The sequence below is a fragment of the Sciurus carolinensis genome, unplaced genomic scaffold (genome assembly GCF_902686445.1).
Source record: "Sciurus carolinensis unplaced genomic scaffold, mSciCar1.2, whole genome shotgun sequence".
Classification (NCBI taxonomy): Eukaryota; Metazoa; Chordata; class Mammalia; order Rodentia; family Sciuridae; genus Sciurus; species Sciurus carolinensis.
Window position 1 is genome coordinate 44,023 of NW_025920219.1, and position 14,913 is coordinate 58,935.

Sequence of the window (14,913 nt, forward strand, 5' to 3'; positions counted from 1 at the left end):
TGAAAATTACTCAGGTAAGAAATTTTTAAAAGAAAATATTCTTTAGTAATCCATTTTGAAGATTTAAAACTCTTGGCAGTGTGCATACTTCTTAGGACCTTAAAGGGAAATTCATTTCCAAATTGGGATCAATTTTAAAATGCAAGCTTTAAGTCCTGTTTGCACTTAGCAATGCCAAAATATTAAAGTTTTCTTTCCAAATACAACCATTTTGATGAGGAAAAAGTTTTAACTTCTTGTTCTTAATGTTAGTCAGATCCTAGCTTCATTTGGGGTCAGAAATTTCAAATTAGTTGGTTGCATCTTGAAGACTGCCCCTGTTCCTTCCTTTCCTGATTGCATTTTAAGCAGTAACACTGTCCCTTCATTTAAGGGATGTTCGATTTCTCTAAATTGTTGAAAAGTTTCATTCGTGGAGTTCGGAAAGGCCTGAAAGAACATTACTTTAACTACATGCTGACCTTGGTTTCTGTTTCACTCATCCTGTCCATGAAGGTTCTTCACACAGCTGTTGTTGCTTAGGCTCCGCCTGGTTGAACCTCTGTTGATGCTTGCCCTCAATGAGCTTACACTTAAGCGTGAGATACACAGGAGTGGCTAACTCTGAGTGAGGGCACGATGAAAGCACCCAACAGACCTGACAAGGAACCAAATGTACTGTTCCTGGAAGTGTCTTTGTGACTCTAAAGGAGGTTTTTTTTTTTTTTTTTTCCCCTTCTCATTAGGTGGCACCACTTCCTGTGCCTTTGCAGCGAGCTTACCATCTACACCAACCATGCAAATAACTGAGACTTCTCCAAAAGAACTCAGGGCTCAACGTGGCAACATGTTCCCTATGGAGATCATCCAAGTGGCTGACAATTTGTCTCTCTCTGAGTCAACGACTAAACACAATGGGAAATTCTGGGTTTCCAGAGAACTGCTTTTGCACCATGCTTGCATGGAAGGTTTCTTTGAGACTGAGATGAACACAAAGGAAACCAGAGTAGACTTCAAATGGAAGACAGATTCTTCAGCACTGTCTTCAAGAGCTCAAATATTGACTTTTGAGTTACATGAGCTAATTCTTTTACTTTAAAAAATTCCCTTTTATTAATAACATAACTCCAGGTTACTATAGCATATTTTCTTTAAGTTTTTTGACATTTTGATTGTGTCAACATAACCCTTATTTTAAAACATAAATACATGTATTGTTGTAAAAAAAAAAAAACTCATTTCCTCATTATTCCCATAGTTGATAGTTTTATTAAATAGTTTGTTTTATTTTATATTTGATTTTTATTCTTAAAAAATCTGTTAAAAACTTTAAAGAAGCACACATGAGCCAATAAATATTTCTTTTGTTTACCCTCATTTGTTTGCTTTATTGAATCCTAAATTAACTCTAACATCAACATGATCCCAGAATGGATTTGGATTGGAGGGTTAACCTTTTTCCATGTCTCATCTATGAATTTTCTCCATTTGAAGGGTAGAGGAAAGGAGAATTACCTTTAACTGGGAACACATCCAAGGTGTCATGAAGAAAGCTGAGCTTGTACTGTGCTTGGGTTTCCAAACCTGTGAAGGAATAAGGACTTCCCAGAGGAGGAAAGAGAAGAGAGACAAATGTGATAGAATCTGGGGCATCCCTACAGCCCATTGGGACAGAAATACAACACACATGGAGTGTGGAGAAGAAGCTGAGGGTGGTTTTGGACGCACTGTTGGAAGAGGTCAAAGGTTTACCAGCTGGCCTAGAGAAGTATTATGCAAGGAAAGTTCAATCATCAAAGATTTTGTAAGAAAAAAGTCCAGATTTCTCAGTTAGTTCTTAGATAATCCTGTTAATCCTGTTAATTAAAGAAATAATTAATTAGGAAAGATGGGGATCGAAAGTAATGTAGAATCTTCTTGTAGGTCTGGTGAGAAGTGTTCACAATGTAAATACAGTAAGAGCTTCGGAGAAGGGAGAAAGCTCTGACACCCACCTTGGAAATCAGGATAGGTTCCTCGTTCCACCTGTTTGAACATTAACACCTGAGTAATGTTGAGGCAAGCTGTTGTAGTCACCCTTTTCCCTGCTGTGATTAAAAGTTCCTACAAGAACATTTTAGAGGAGGAAAAGTTTATTTAGGGGCTCCCAGGTTCAGAGGTCTAGTCTCTAGACAGCTGCTTCCATGTCCCAGGGCTGCAGGTGAGGCAGATCATCATGGCACAAGAGTATGGCAGAGGAAAGCAGCTCACATGATGACAAGGAAGCAGACACTCCTTTCTCCAGATACCAAATATATACCCAAGGCACACCCCCAATGACCCCCCTCCTCCATCAGACCCTGCCCACTCTCAGTTAGCTCTCAGCCAGGGATTCACTGCTTTGGTTAAGGCTCTTATCACCCCATCACGTCTGCTGTGAACCTTCTTTTATTGTCTCACACATGCTCTTGGGGAATACCTCATATCCAAACCATAACACAAGCATAGAAAACAACTTTTTTTTTTTTTAAAGGAAAGATAACAGAGGTGGCAGACGTATCCAGAGGGAAATAGGAGACCACAGCTGGGTGCCCATGCAGGTGGTGTGTCTTACATTTTATAGATCCCAGGTTTCCTCTCCCTCCCCAACTTCCTTTTCTTTCCTGTGTACAGGATAATGTCAGGAAGGAGCAGCCCAGGGTGTGATCATTTGTGTTGGAAAGTGCAGATCAGGGAGGTGTGAGCAAGTGGTTCAGTGGGAATTGCAACTGGAGCGGCCCATTTCTTATCCTTTTATAACCCTCCTCATCTTTCCCACCTGATCATTTACTCTCTGTCTTTTTTTCCTGTCTCATTCCCCCTCTGAGTAAGGGCGCCCTTGGTGCTGAAAGGTGAAATGGGTGAGGACTGCTCTGGCTGCTTCAGGCTGAGATGGGGTGACATGGGACAAGCACTTTGGTTTCCCTTTTAGAAATGTTGTGGGTGTGTTGATGGGTCTGAGGGATGAATCTAGTTTGGAGAAAACAGGTTGTAAAGTCACCTGGGGGGAGGGTGCTGTACAAGAGACAAAAGAAAACATGAGTTCTGGAATGAGGTTAATACAACAATAAATGTCCCAGCATCTGAACATGTCAGTAAATATCACAAAGATCATGACGATGATGATGATGATGATGGTGGTGGTGATGATGATGATGGTGATGATGATGGTGATGATGATGATGATGATGATGATGATGATGATGATGGCGATGATGATAAAGACCAGCATATTTTACACCAGGAGATGCCAGATGACCAAGAGCTAAGAAGTTGTTACTATGACAAGGCCTGTGAGGACGTTGCCTCTCATGGGAATGTGAATCTTTAAGGATATTAGTTACATTGCCAGAGTTGTCAGGAATGTAACCACAGCATTTAGTTTGTATAATGTCACAGATGCTCCCATAAGTTGTAGTTAAGATATCTAATGCCACCTGAATTTTGTAAAATACCTTTTTATTGGCATAACCTCTGTGTTTAATAGAGATCCCTATATTTCTGTCTCTTAGGGTGGGTAATCATATTAGCAAAGACAGATCAAGCCTTCCTCTGTAGGAGGTTAGGAAATTTAGAGGTCTCAAGTTCCCTACTGTCATGTATATCTAAGAGGAACAGATTTGAAAATGAAGTTTAGAAAAGGCTTATGTGACAAGTAGTGGAATGCAAAGGGCAGCCTCTACCACAGGCAGTTTCCAATTTAATTCACCAAGGGATCTGAGTTTACTCTTATGTCAACCCCAGGTTCTCTTTCTATCTAGAAACTTAGTAGGTGTATTGCACAACTGGTCTGAGTATCTGCTTTAGAAAAACAACTAGAAGAACACAGACAAAATGTACCAGTGGCAAGATTGCAAATGCAGAATCAACGTGAATTCACGATCCTATCTTTGTGTATCTTTGGGACACACATCTTGATAAACAATGATCTTTCCATAAATCCCTTGACCTTCAGGCCACTGTCTCAGATTTTACACCAATGTGCAATTTGGAAACTGCTTGTTGAAGGGAAAATTAATTGGATGTTGTACAGTGGTTCCAAGGCTAATTATAAACATGAATTTCCATGTGACCCTAAGGAACTCTGCTTTCTTGCAGCAACAGTTTTCTATTCGTTTTAAGGGGACCTTAGGGCCTGTACTCAGTACAAGAGCATGTGTGCTCCCAGGAGCAGGAATGAGGTGCAAGTGGAAGGCAGCCTCCAGCAGCAGCTTCACTCCAATTTCATGAAGGCCTCCTGTTGATTTAAGCATTGCTTCAACCCCAGGTTCACTCTCTGCCCAGGGGCTTCGTGGGCGTAGGACACAGCAGGGCTGACAGAGTTGAAGTGATGCAAGTAGAAAGGTTCCACAAACAGGATCAAATGAATTCTCAACTTTATTATTGGGAGATATCCCTTGATAATACATAATTTTCCCTGTTTGATTCAGCTCTTTTGCCAATGTGACCAAAAGACCTGAAGAACAATCTGAGGAGGAACATTTTATTTGTGGGCTTATAAAACACAAGAGGTTTCAGTCCTTGACAGTCAGCTCCATTCCTTGGGGACTGAGAGGAGGGAGAACATCATGGCAGATGTGTGTGGTGGAGAAAAATGCCCCAGGACATGACAATCAGGAAGCAGGGAGACTGGGCTCAATTCCCAAAATAGACACCCCAAAGTCCCATTGATCTACCTCCTCCAACCACACCCTACCTGGCCTCAGCTCCCATTCAGTTCATCCCTACCAGGGTGTTAATTCACTGATCAGGATAAGGCCCTCATGACCCAATCATTTCACCTCTAAACCTTCTTGCATTGTCTCACACATGAGCTTTTGGGGGACAACAACATCTAAGCCATAACACTCCCAAATCTTGCTTGTGCCCTTCACCCCAAGGTCATACTTTTAAAGCCCATGTGCAATTTGGAAACTGCTTTTGTAGGAGATAGGAAATGATACAGAGTAAATCCTAAGATTCATGGGAAGGAAATGAGTTTTAAAATTCACAAATTCTCTGCAGTGTCAACAAAAGGGCCAGAAAGAAGTCAAACTGTTTAAGTGGTAATAAAAATTCAGGCAGGTGATGAGAGAAAATCTTTTCTTTAGTCATCTTCATCTGAGGAGATTGATCAAAAAGGATTGTCTGCATACCACTTCAAAAACAGCATAAGAAACTAAAGACCTAAAGCTGTGTTTCAGATAGTATGCTCATGAATTTTTAGCACATGTGAGTCATTAGAATATAATTATAGAATAAACACATTACAAGAAAAAAGGATGGTGAGTGGTACACAGGATATAGTAGAGGATGCCATTACAAAATTAGGGACCAAGTCCACCAATGGAGTAATCTCATCATGTGACCTGTCTCACCATTTCACCCCTTCCATCTCTATGGAAACTGTTACACATGGTGCTTCCAGAAGCCTTGGATAATCAGGAGACAAAGGCATACCCAGGCCATAAGTAGTCACAGAGAAATGTGAAGGAATGTGATGAACCCTTCTCATTCTTTTTTTGTCATTGTACATGTAAATACTGAACCTTGCTCATTTCTTCCACTTGCATAGCCAAACCACTTTTTGTCATATAATCCCACCCAGAGTGTTTTATTTATTCTTTATATCATAGTATTACTCATCCATTTGATAGAAAATGTGGCTGTTGTATGCTTTCAAAGCCCTCCCAAGATCTTCTTTTTCCCTTCTAGACAAGGCCAAGGAAAGTATTTCATAAAATACCTACAAATCTGCAAGTAACGTGCAAGACACTATGATGAACATCTTATATAATTCTAAGCTAAAATACAGGAAGGTTGGAAACAACAGAGCATCAGTCTCATACATGGAAAGCAATATAGTCCAGAATCAGCACTATACGTGGAACTCCACAACACGGGGTATGTTGTATTTACAGTGATGGAGTTGGTTATGGGTGATATTTCAGACAGGAAAATAATTTGAGAATTCTGTTGAAGCAACATGAATCCGGCAGAGCTAGAAATAAAGCAGAAGTCTTAACTCTTTAGAGACTAATTTTTCATACACAACTAGGATTCAGTCAAAATGGCATTTGTTTGTGCTATAAATTTTTCTTGTGAACTTGGGAGTTTTTCTTGGGACAGAATTTCTTAGGAGCTGAGCAAGGACTCAAGCAACAAGCAAATGAGTTCAAATGCAGTTCACTCACAAGGTATGAGCAGTGAACCACAGCAGCAAGATAACAGACCATGGTTTCAGATTAGTTTATTTTACTGATACCATCTTTTGGTGTTGGGAGTATCAATGACCTTGGCAGAGCTTTTATTTATTTATTCTATATGATGAATGAGGATAAAATATCTCTTCTCAGAGTTTCTTTTGAGGGAATAGGGAATCATACACTATTTCCAGGAAGCACCCGGCACAGAATAAGTGCTCAACAACTAGTAAGAAATCATCATCATCATTAGAGGAGTAAATGAAAAATCTAGGGACCTGGGACCTGGACAAACCAGCTGTCTCTTCTGCACTGTATTCCCCTGGTTGTCCTCCATCAGCTTTAACCTCTCTTGTGTCTCTTCCTCCTTACTGGTCAGAACTGTTTTCACTGTTTTATCCTGATTTCAAACCGCAGGCTATTGGGTCTTTTCTTACTATAGAATCAATTATGCAGATTTCTGGCCATGTTCTTCTCATATGAAAGCATAAAAGCTTTTTTAATATATCTTACTCTCTTTGTTAACTCTTCTGAACCAAAACAAAATTTAAAAATCAGATAAAAGATTGTCAGATGAAAGTATGAATTAATGAGTGCAGGAAAAACACAGCAAGGAAAGAGTAGGTAATATAGGAAGACCTCAAGAGGTTGAGGTAAAATAAAAAGCAAAAGCACAATTTGTTTTAGAGAATGAAGAAATTAACAAATACACAAATGAAAAAGGTAGAGAAAAGAGCTTACCCATACCATCCATAAAATAAGTACCACCAGAAAAATAGAAGGGCATTTTCCATTTTGTAACACAAGGGGATAATGAGAGCATAGAAATGGAGAGTCGTCTGGAATGAAGAGAAAGTTCTCTTGCAAAAGGCTGTGTGTGTGTTTTGCAGGCCTTCAGTAGAGATTTTTGGCCAGTGAAGTGATATTCCAGCTGGATATTCCAGGGGTGCTGCTGCCTCACCAAGCAGCCAGGCTATCATGTGTGACGATGGCTGGCTGGTGCCTCTTCAGCCCACGCTCACCTGGGTAAGATCCTCTTACTTCATCCTTCAAAACCATCCAGGGCTCTTGACCTTTTCCTAATAAGAGCACATCTGGCTGATATATGCACAGCCCTGCCCAGAAGTCAAAATATTAAAACATGATCACATGAATAAAATTTCCATCTGGAACCTTGGTTGTTAAGGAAGAGAAACAGTGACAGGGCAAGAAAATGGCACACAAGATTCCTGAAGGATGGAGAAGTTGGGTCACCGAGGATGATGTGGGCTGTCAGTAAAACACAAACCAGGGCTGAGCTTGTGGCTCAGGGGCAGAGCACTAGCCTAGTACATGTGAGGCATTGAGATCCATCCTCTGCACCACATAAAAATAAATAAATGAAATAAAATTATGTGTCCATCTATGACTCAAAGATTGTTTTAAAAAGAAATACCTCTAGATATTTAAAGACAATCCAAAAAAAGAGTAACAGAAAGCAGGAATTTCTAGGTTCAAATTGTGACTCTCACCCAGGGAGATGAGGTGGCTCTGGCTCTCCAGCACCAGGGCTGTACGAATCCCGCTGTCCCTGGTCCAGGCTCTCCCACTCCCGAGAGCAATCCACGGCCGCATTCCTGAGCATCAGCAACTGCTGAAGCACACATACATGTGAGGGAAGAAATCTGAGGAGACATTTTCAATGGAAAAGGTGCAAAAGGGCACTCCACGGATCTGGTCATCAGGGAACGAGAAAGCTGAGCTGGCAGCCTGAGGATTGGGAGGAAATGTGTTAGTAAGTGTGACCGAAGCCGAGTGCTTTCAGGCTCTCCATACTCCTCGGGCTCAGTCACCACATCCTGTGATCTTCCTGTAACACAAGGCACTAGGATGGCAGCCCAGAGCACTTCACATCACAACAGTCCTTTGTGAGGTCACTGAGAGGATGCGGCAGGCTGCAGTGACTCCCTCCATGTTGGGAGAAATCCTCTTCCTGGCTGGCAGCAGTGAACATCTCAAGTGTGTAGGAAAACCTTAGCACAATCCTGCCAGTCAGGAAAACCTGTGGAGAGGCGCATTCCGCTCTGGCCACCTGGGAAAGTAAGCAACTGCCCCAAATGGACCTAGTGTAACCAAGGGAACATGTATAGGAACCTGGTGGTCAGATCCCCCTTGGCACATTGTGATTGGGTAGGAAGCCTATAAAATGTATATCTGTTCTCAAAACAAATGAGTGTGTAGGTTGCTCTCCACAAGCTGCTTCCACCCAACTCCCGGAGTCTGGGTTCTTGACTCCATGCCCTTACCTGTGTCTGAGCTAGCCTGGCACAACTACACACTGGGTAATGCCATCCCCTTGAGGGTAAGTGAGACCCGTGCACTGCTTCTAACCAACGGAATATGGCAAAAGTTGTGGAATATCACTCTTCTTTTTATGTTGTTTCATAGCAAAGTTGACGAAGATAACTCCAAGCAGCAAAGTCAGAGGCTCCAAGCAGCAAAGATCCTCCCTCTGTTTCTCTGTTCAATGCTTTGAAACATTCAAGAAACAAACTGCCATGAATTCTATAGCCACAAAGAAATTATTTAATGCCAACCATCTGAAAGCTGGAAGCAAATCCTTTCCTCCATGAGAACGGCTAACACCTTCACTTTGTAAGACTTTGGGGAGAGGACCCAGAAAACTGTCCCCAGAGACCAGGCCCTCTGCACTTGAAGAATCTGCCTCCTGTCTTTGGCACCGATGGATGCTGCCTCTTACCCTAGAGGCTACACACCACCAGGGAGGACAGAGACAGGTGGAATAGTGTGACCTCCAGGACAGTACAGTTCTCCTTTCTCTTCCCACCCAGGCTGTACTCATCCTGCCACAGCCTGAGTGGGATGTGGAATCCAGAACAACTGGTGAAATGTTCCTAGAGGAGATGTGGAGTATCCTGTGAACAGGTGACCTTGGAGCAGCTCAGGCCTACAGCCACCTCTCCAGCAATGAGCCTGTGGACAAGGTGTTCTCCCAGCCTGCAGCCCTCAGCCAGTTGCTCTCCGAGGCCCTGTCCCTGGTGGCTGTCAGTCTTCCTGGGTGAGGAGGTCCTGGAGATGCTGACTGAGGTAGAAGGAGGAACTTCTCCCTTCTTGTAATTTCTGGCTTAACTGAGCTAGTTCTTCAGACCAGGAAATAAGATTTCCTAGGACGGGACAGAAGAAATTTTCAGAGTGGGAATGGTGTAATGATAGGTGATGAGGACTTTGAGAGATTTCTGTGAGAATATCGCCCAAAGCCTTCCAAATGTAATTCTGTCTCATTTTTGGCTGAACTCATTCTTTTTCTTGTTACATTTTGCTTGCAGTGGCCCAGTGAAAACATGCTCCTGAGGCATGTATAGAACTCCAGAGGCCTTCTGACTCTTAATGTTAGGATGGGATATGAAAAGCACAAACAAAAAACTGCCCAGAGAAACTATGAAATAGTAAATGATTTGGATAAATTGTTACATTGCAATAGAAAATCAATATACTTGTTAAGCCAGGTGTGGTGGCACAACCCTATAATCCCAGTGACTCGGGAGGCTGAGGCTGGAGAATCTCAAGGTGAAAGCCAGTCCCAGCAAGGTAGTAAAGGTCCTAAGCAACTTACCAAGACCATTTCAGAATAAAAAAATAAAAAGTGCTGGGATGTTGCTCAGTGTTTAAATGTCCCTGGGTTCAATCTCTGATACCAAAAATAAAAATGTGTATATATATTAAACATATACACACACACACACACACACACACACACACACACACATAAATATGTATATATGTTAATTTCATGTATCCATTTTTCAGTATGTAAAACACATTTCTATGGACAAAGCTATACAAAATGGTACACCCAGAAGTTTTCCCCTGTATCTTTTTTACGAACAGAATATTTTTTTAGTTCTTTATTTTTTAATATGGTGCTGAGGATCAAACCAATGCCTCACACATGCTAGGTAAGGGTTCTACCACTGAGCCATAACCCAGCCCTGCAGGTTAAAATTTCAACTAAGGAAGGAAGTTGTAAAAGTTTGAAACTCATTGTGGCTAAGCAAACCTCACAAATCGGTGTTCACTGCTTATCTTCCTTCCTCTGGGACCTTTTGTTACCTAGAACCTCAGCAAGACAGGCCCACAAGCCCTCAATTCACAAACCCTCCCTGGCCTACAGGACGCAGAGCAAAGCAGACTCGACCAGCCGAAGACCTGGGTCAGTTGAAGTCCTCCAGAGCCGCCTACTCAGGGAAAAGCAGGAGGCGCTGGCAGGGTTCCTGTGGGTGCTGCTCCCTGTGGGTGCCTCCTGTGTGGAGCCTGCTGGACTCACACAGACACGTGCCCTTCTGAGGCCAGAGAGGGGATCTCAGTGGCCTGGAGCCTGTCCTGGAGCCACCTCCCCTCCTGACCTCAAAGGCCTCAGAGAGTGGGTGGCAGGGGAAGTGGTCCCCACAGCGCACTTGCCGAGGGTCCACTGAGCTACCTGAGTGCCAGGGACATGACTGAGGAGAGGCAGAGCAGAACCCTGTCCTCGGAGACAAGGGCTTCTCTGACCGCTGCCTGCTGGCCACACTGGGCTAGAGACAGAGCCAGTAAGGTGAGGTTCCCTGGGACAGCAGTTCACTCCCTCCCTCACTGTTGCTGACCATCCTCTATGTGCCAGAGTCACTAGATGGTGCAGGAAACTAAAAGTAATTGAGGCCTAAACAGCTGGCCATGGAAAGACTCAGTAGAAAAGTAAACCTCCGGGGACAGGCGCAGCGCCTGGGAGGCTGAGGCAGGAGGGTCTCAAGTTCGAGGCCAGGTGGTCAGTGTAGCAAGACCCTCAGCAATATAGGGAGACCCTGTCTTAAAATAAAAGTTAGAAGGGGCTGGGGATGTGGCTCATGGTAAAGCACCCCCGGTGAAAAGGCCCAGCACCTCTGTGAACAACGCAGTATGTGCCACACTAGAAGGAAGCACAGGTACTTCAGAACGTGGGGGACAGACAGGCGGAGCTGGGATGAGAGCTCAAGGAGACTGAGAAGCCGGTGCTGGGGATGAAGGCGGTCCAGGTCGCGGGGCCTCGAGGGAAGGGTTTGGAAGAGCCGATGGGCAGTGTGAGTGGAGCAGGGCTGAGCTAAGAACAGCTGTGGGGGCAGCGCTGCGAGCTGCCAGCTCTGGAGAGCCTGCTGTGACCTGGTGATTCCACAGTTCCTCATTGAGCACCTACTGTATGCCAGGCGCTGAGGACACAGGAAAAAACAGTGAAAGCCCTGCCTCATGGAGCTGCTCTCTCCAGTAGTGGAGGCGGCCAGGAGCAGGGGTTTCAAAGTATGAGACTCGGGTGTCAGAACACAAAGCGGGGGAACACACAGGAGAGGGGACAGCGGGCAGAGAGGGTCTCCCTGAGAAGGCGAATGAAGAGGGGAGAGGAGGCAGGTGGTGTGCCTACCAGGACAAGCCCTTCGAGGCCCAGGAGAGGTGCAAAGCCCTGGGCAGAGGCAGGGCAATGGCAGAGCGGCCACGTCAGGGCCAGCTGAGGGGCAAGCTCCAGTGGCAGAGCCCGGTGCAGAGGACGGGCAGAGGCTGCTGCTGCGTGAACAGGGGAGGCAGCCCAGCCCACTCGGGAGGACGAATCTCATTATTGGGTTGGGAGCAGATCTGGGGCAGGGGCAAGAGCAGGGAGCACCTGGGACACCAGCTCCTGGAGAAGCACCTCCAGCACCTCCTGTGTCCTCAGGAGGGAGAAAGGGGACTGTGGGCAGGAGGGGCAAGAGGGGAAGAAGGACAAATGAATGGTGAGAGAAGAAGTGAGAGGAAGGTTGAGGGAGGCAGGGAGGGGGAAGGAGAGAGGAAAGGAGGGAGGGAGGGAGGGGGAAAGAGGGAGGGAAAGAGGGAGGGAGGGAGAGAGGGAGGGAGGCAGGCAGGGAGGAATGGAGTGTGTGAACTGGGATAACCACAGGGAACTTGAGGCCAGGGTGGGCTCACAGCTGGTGGCAGTGATGGCAGCTGCATGGACACAGGGCACAGCTGGGCAGCCTAGGCATTACAGCTTGGATGTCACAAGGCCGACGTGGTCTCACTGGACTGGATCCAGGTGTGGGCTGCGGGTCCCTCCTGGAGGCTCCAGGCCCACGGTCTCCTGTTTCCCTGCCCAGTGACTGCCCACATGGCTTGGCAGTGACCCTGCTGCCCACCCTCAGGTAGAACACTCCCTCTGCACCACAATTCACCTCCTCTGACTCTGCCCTCCCACCCCCTAAACAGACCCTGAAGGCTACAGGGGACCCAAGGACTGATCCTGGGTGAGTGCCCCTTCAAGATCCCTAGCTCAGTCCCCTCTGAAGTCCCCCTGTGCTGTGAATGGTTCTCAGATCTGGAGATAGGTTGTGAATCTTTGTGGTTGTTTCTCAGTTAACCGTGAGTGCCATGGTCAAGTTTTCCAAGTCTGTTACCAGGGTGGCCACCCCCACTTTCCATGATGAAACTGGGCTGAGAGAGGGTGGTAAGTTACAGTGGTCACACATTTGGTACTCTTGCCCCACACCTGGACAGCCCAGCGCCTCCGTGTGGCAATACAGGAAAGGCGCAGGCATGCATCCACTCGTCCATCAAACCCAGACCAACCTGGCTCTCCAAAGGCCCTTCAGCTCTGAAACCATCGCGTTAGGAAGACACACCAACAGAGGAAGATGCACCCCTATGGTAGTCCCTGGTCACCCCAAGAAATCAGAATGGTGTGCTTGTCGCTCTCAGAGGGTCCCCAGGGGCAGTTTCTTGACCTCACCAACATCGCCTCAAACTGGGCTGGAGGCGGCGCTAGGGCAGGAACCCATCAGCCCTGGGGCAACAGGTGAAGGAAGTGGACGCCCTCCTGCAGGGCGTCACCCCAGCCTCGTTCAGTTTCAATTGTGGGACAGAAAACACTCCTTTCCTGGGTCAGTCCTATGGGTGGCTGTTGCTTTAAGAGGAAAGGGGCAGTCACTGTTCTCTAATATCCTGTATCTGTTTGAGAGATGCTGATTGCTCATGATCTGTCATCTGACAAACCTAACTTAAAAATCTCACCATAATACTTACTGAAATCTCACAAAATCAGCACAGGAAAAATGAACAAGAAATCAAAAGCACCTCACCTCCTTTCTCTGTCTTCATAAACCTTCTCTGTCTCCTTTGAAAGTTTGAATGTTTAATGCATGTGTGTGTGTGTGTGTGTGTGTGTGTGTGTGTGTCTGTGTGTGTGTAGAAGAAAGTTGTGAAAATTGGATTCCTGAATTCCTCCTTTGAGATTCTGATTCAGTAGGTCTTGAATGAAATACAGGACTCTTTTGTTTATTTTTTGTTTGTTTTGAGCAATTATTTAAGTGATTTTGACTGAAGTGTTCGTTGAACAACAGAGTCCCCTTAAGCAGCATGTTGGGTAATATTTAGTAGGAGTTCACGGGTGCTAAGATGGCAGAGGAAGGATATAAGAAGATGCTGCGGGAGGCCAAGACAGGGAGATGAGTCATCATGCCCCGTTTACAATAAGTTCCATTACTAGGACAACTTCTGCCACTGAGGACTCATCAGCATAACTCCTACAGGTTAGGTATTTTTAAATGACCAATGGGGGTAAAGTGTCAATATTCTAATTAGGTTTTCCAAAGTAATTAATGAGGGAAGATAGGACAATATTCTAATCAGGTATCTTAAGATAATCCGTGGGAGCAAATGGGGTAAAGTCTTCAATCTGGTCTGTATAAGAAAGAGAACCCCCTCACAGCTTGGTATATAAGACACGAATTTCCAGACATTGTAGTCTTAAGTCCCTCTTTCTCACTGGGACCACTCCACTCCACTATCTTTGGGAAGTACTACTCTCACCATCACTTTCAATAAATCTGTACTTTGTCTGTTAATTCTTTGTGTCTTACTCAATTCTTTGGGGCACCAAGGACCTGATTCCCAACTGAACGCCCCGAAGATAGCACTCTCTCTGTTCTTCAGTATCTTAATTCCTAAAATGGGAATAGGATTCCAGTTTGAAGTTCTACTTCATCCTTTAGGCAAAGTCCTTCAGGCAAAATTTCTTCTCTTCCTTCTAGAGGTTAGAAAAGGAGCATCTGATCTAATAATGTGAGTTTGTTCTTTCCTCAACTACACTCTGGTCTCTACCCCAGCCTCCTGCTCTGCACAGAAAAACTACTTCATTCACTAGCTTTGAAAATGAAATAGTCAAGCCAGAAGTTCAAACTGAGCAGGAGGACAAAGAGGAAAAATGGAAGTGAGAATTCCATAGAAAGTGTTTAAAGACGTATTTTTACAGTAAAACATGGGTGCATTTTCCCCCTATACTCCCCAACTCTTTGAATGAAACTGTAGACAAGTCACTTGACCCAAGTTTCCCTTTTACACACATGCATCTAATAAGAGTATTTTCTTTCAAGGAGTGAGGTAAGAATTAAATACATTAAGGGACTTATGTAATAATTTTTTAGCAGTTAATTGGTCAAGAAATTTTACCTGAAATCTTTACCATCGTGATAAACAGCAGTCATGCATTGTAGTTTTAGGGGGTGGGTTTATTGCCAGCAGAAATACACTACACTAGCCTAATCTCTTATCAGCACACGAGCACCCAGCTGCAGGCTCATGGAGTGAGATGGACTGGTTTGGTTGGTCAGGACAGCAGGCTAGATAGATCCTTTACCAGTAGAATACTTGGGTGATACACTCAGCCTTTGGTTCAGTGAATCTCACACAAAAGAATAAAGGA

At 44.7% G+C, this 14,913-nt stretch overlaps 1 long non-coding RNA gene across 3 annotated transcripts in view; it reads right to left on the bottom strand.

The window, feature by feature from the left end:
* Positions 1–1,374: 1,374 nt before the first annotated feature.
* The window catches only part of LOC124975177 (uncharacterized), a 41,371-nt gene continuing 27,832 nt past the window's right edge, over positions 1,375–14,913 (bottom strand). The window contains exons 3-4 of one of the 3 annotated variants that reach the window (XR_007106861.1): positions 7,691–7,928; positions 1,375–5,977 (exon numbers count right to left, since the gene is read on the bottom strand). This is a non-coding gene — a long non-coding RNA (uncharacterized LOC124975177). Of the gene's footprint in view, positions 7,929–14,913 lie in introns of all 3 variants that reach the window. The other 2 variants (XR_007106860.1, XR_007106859.1) reach the window with 2 other exon arrangements.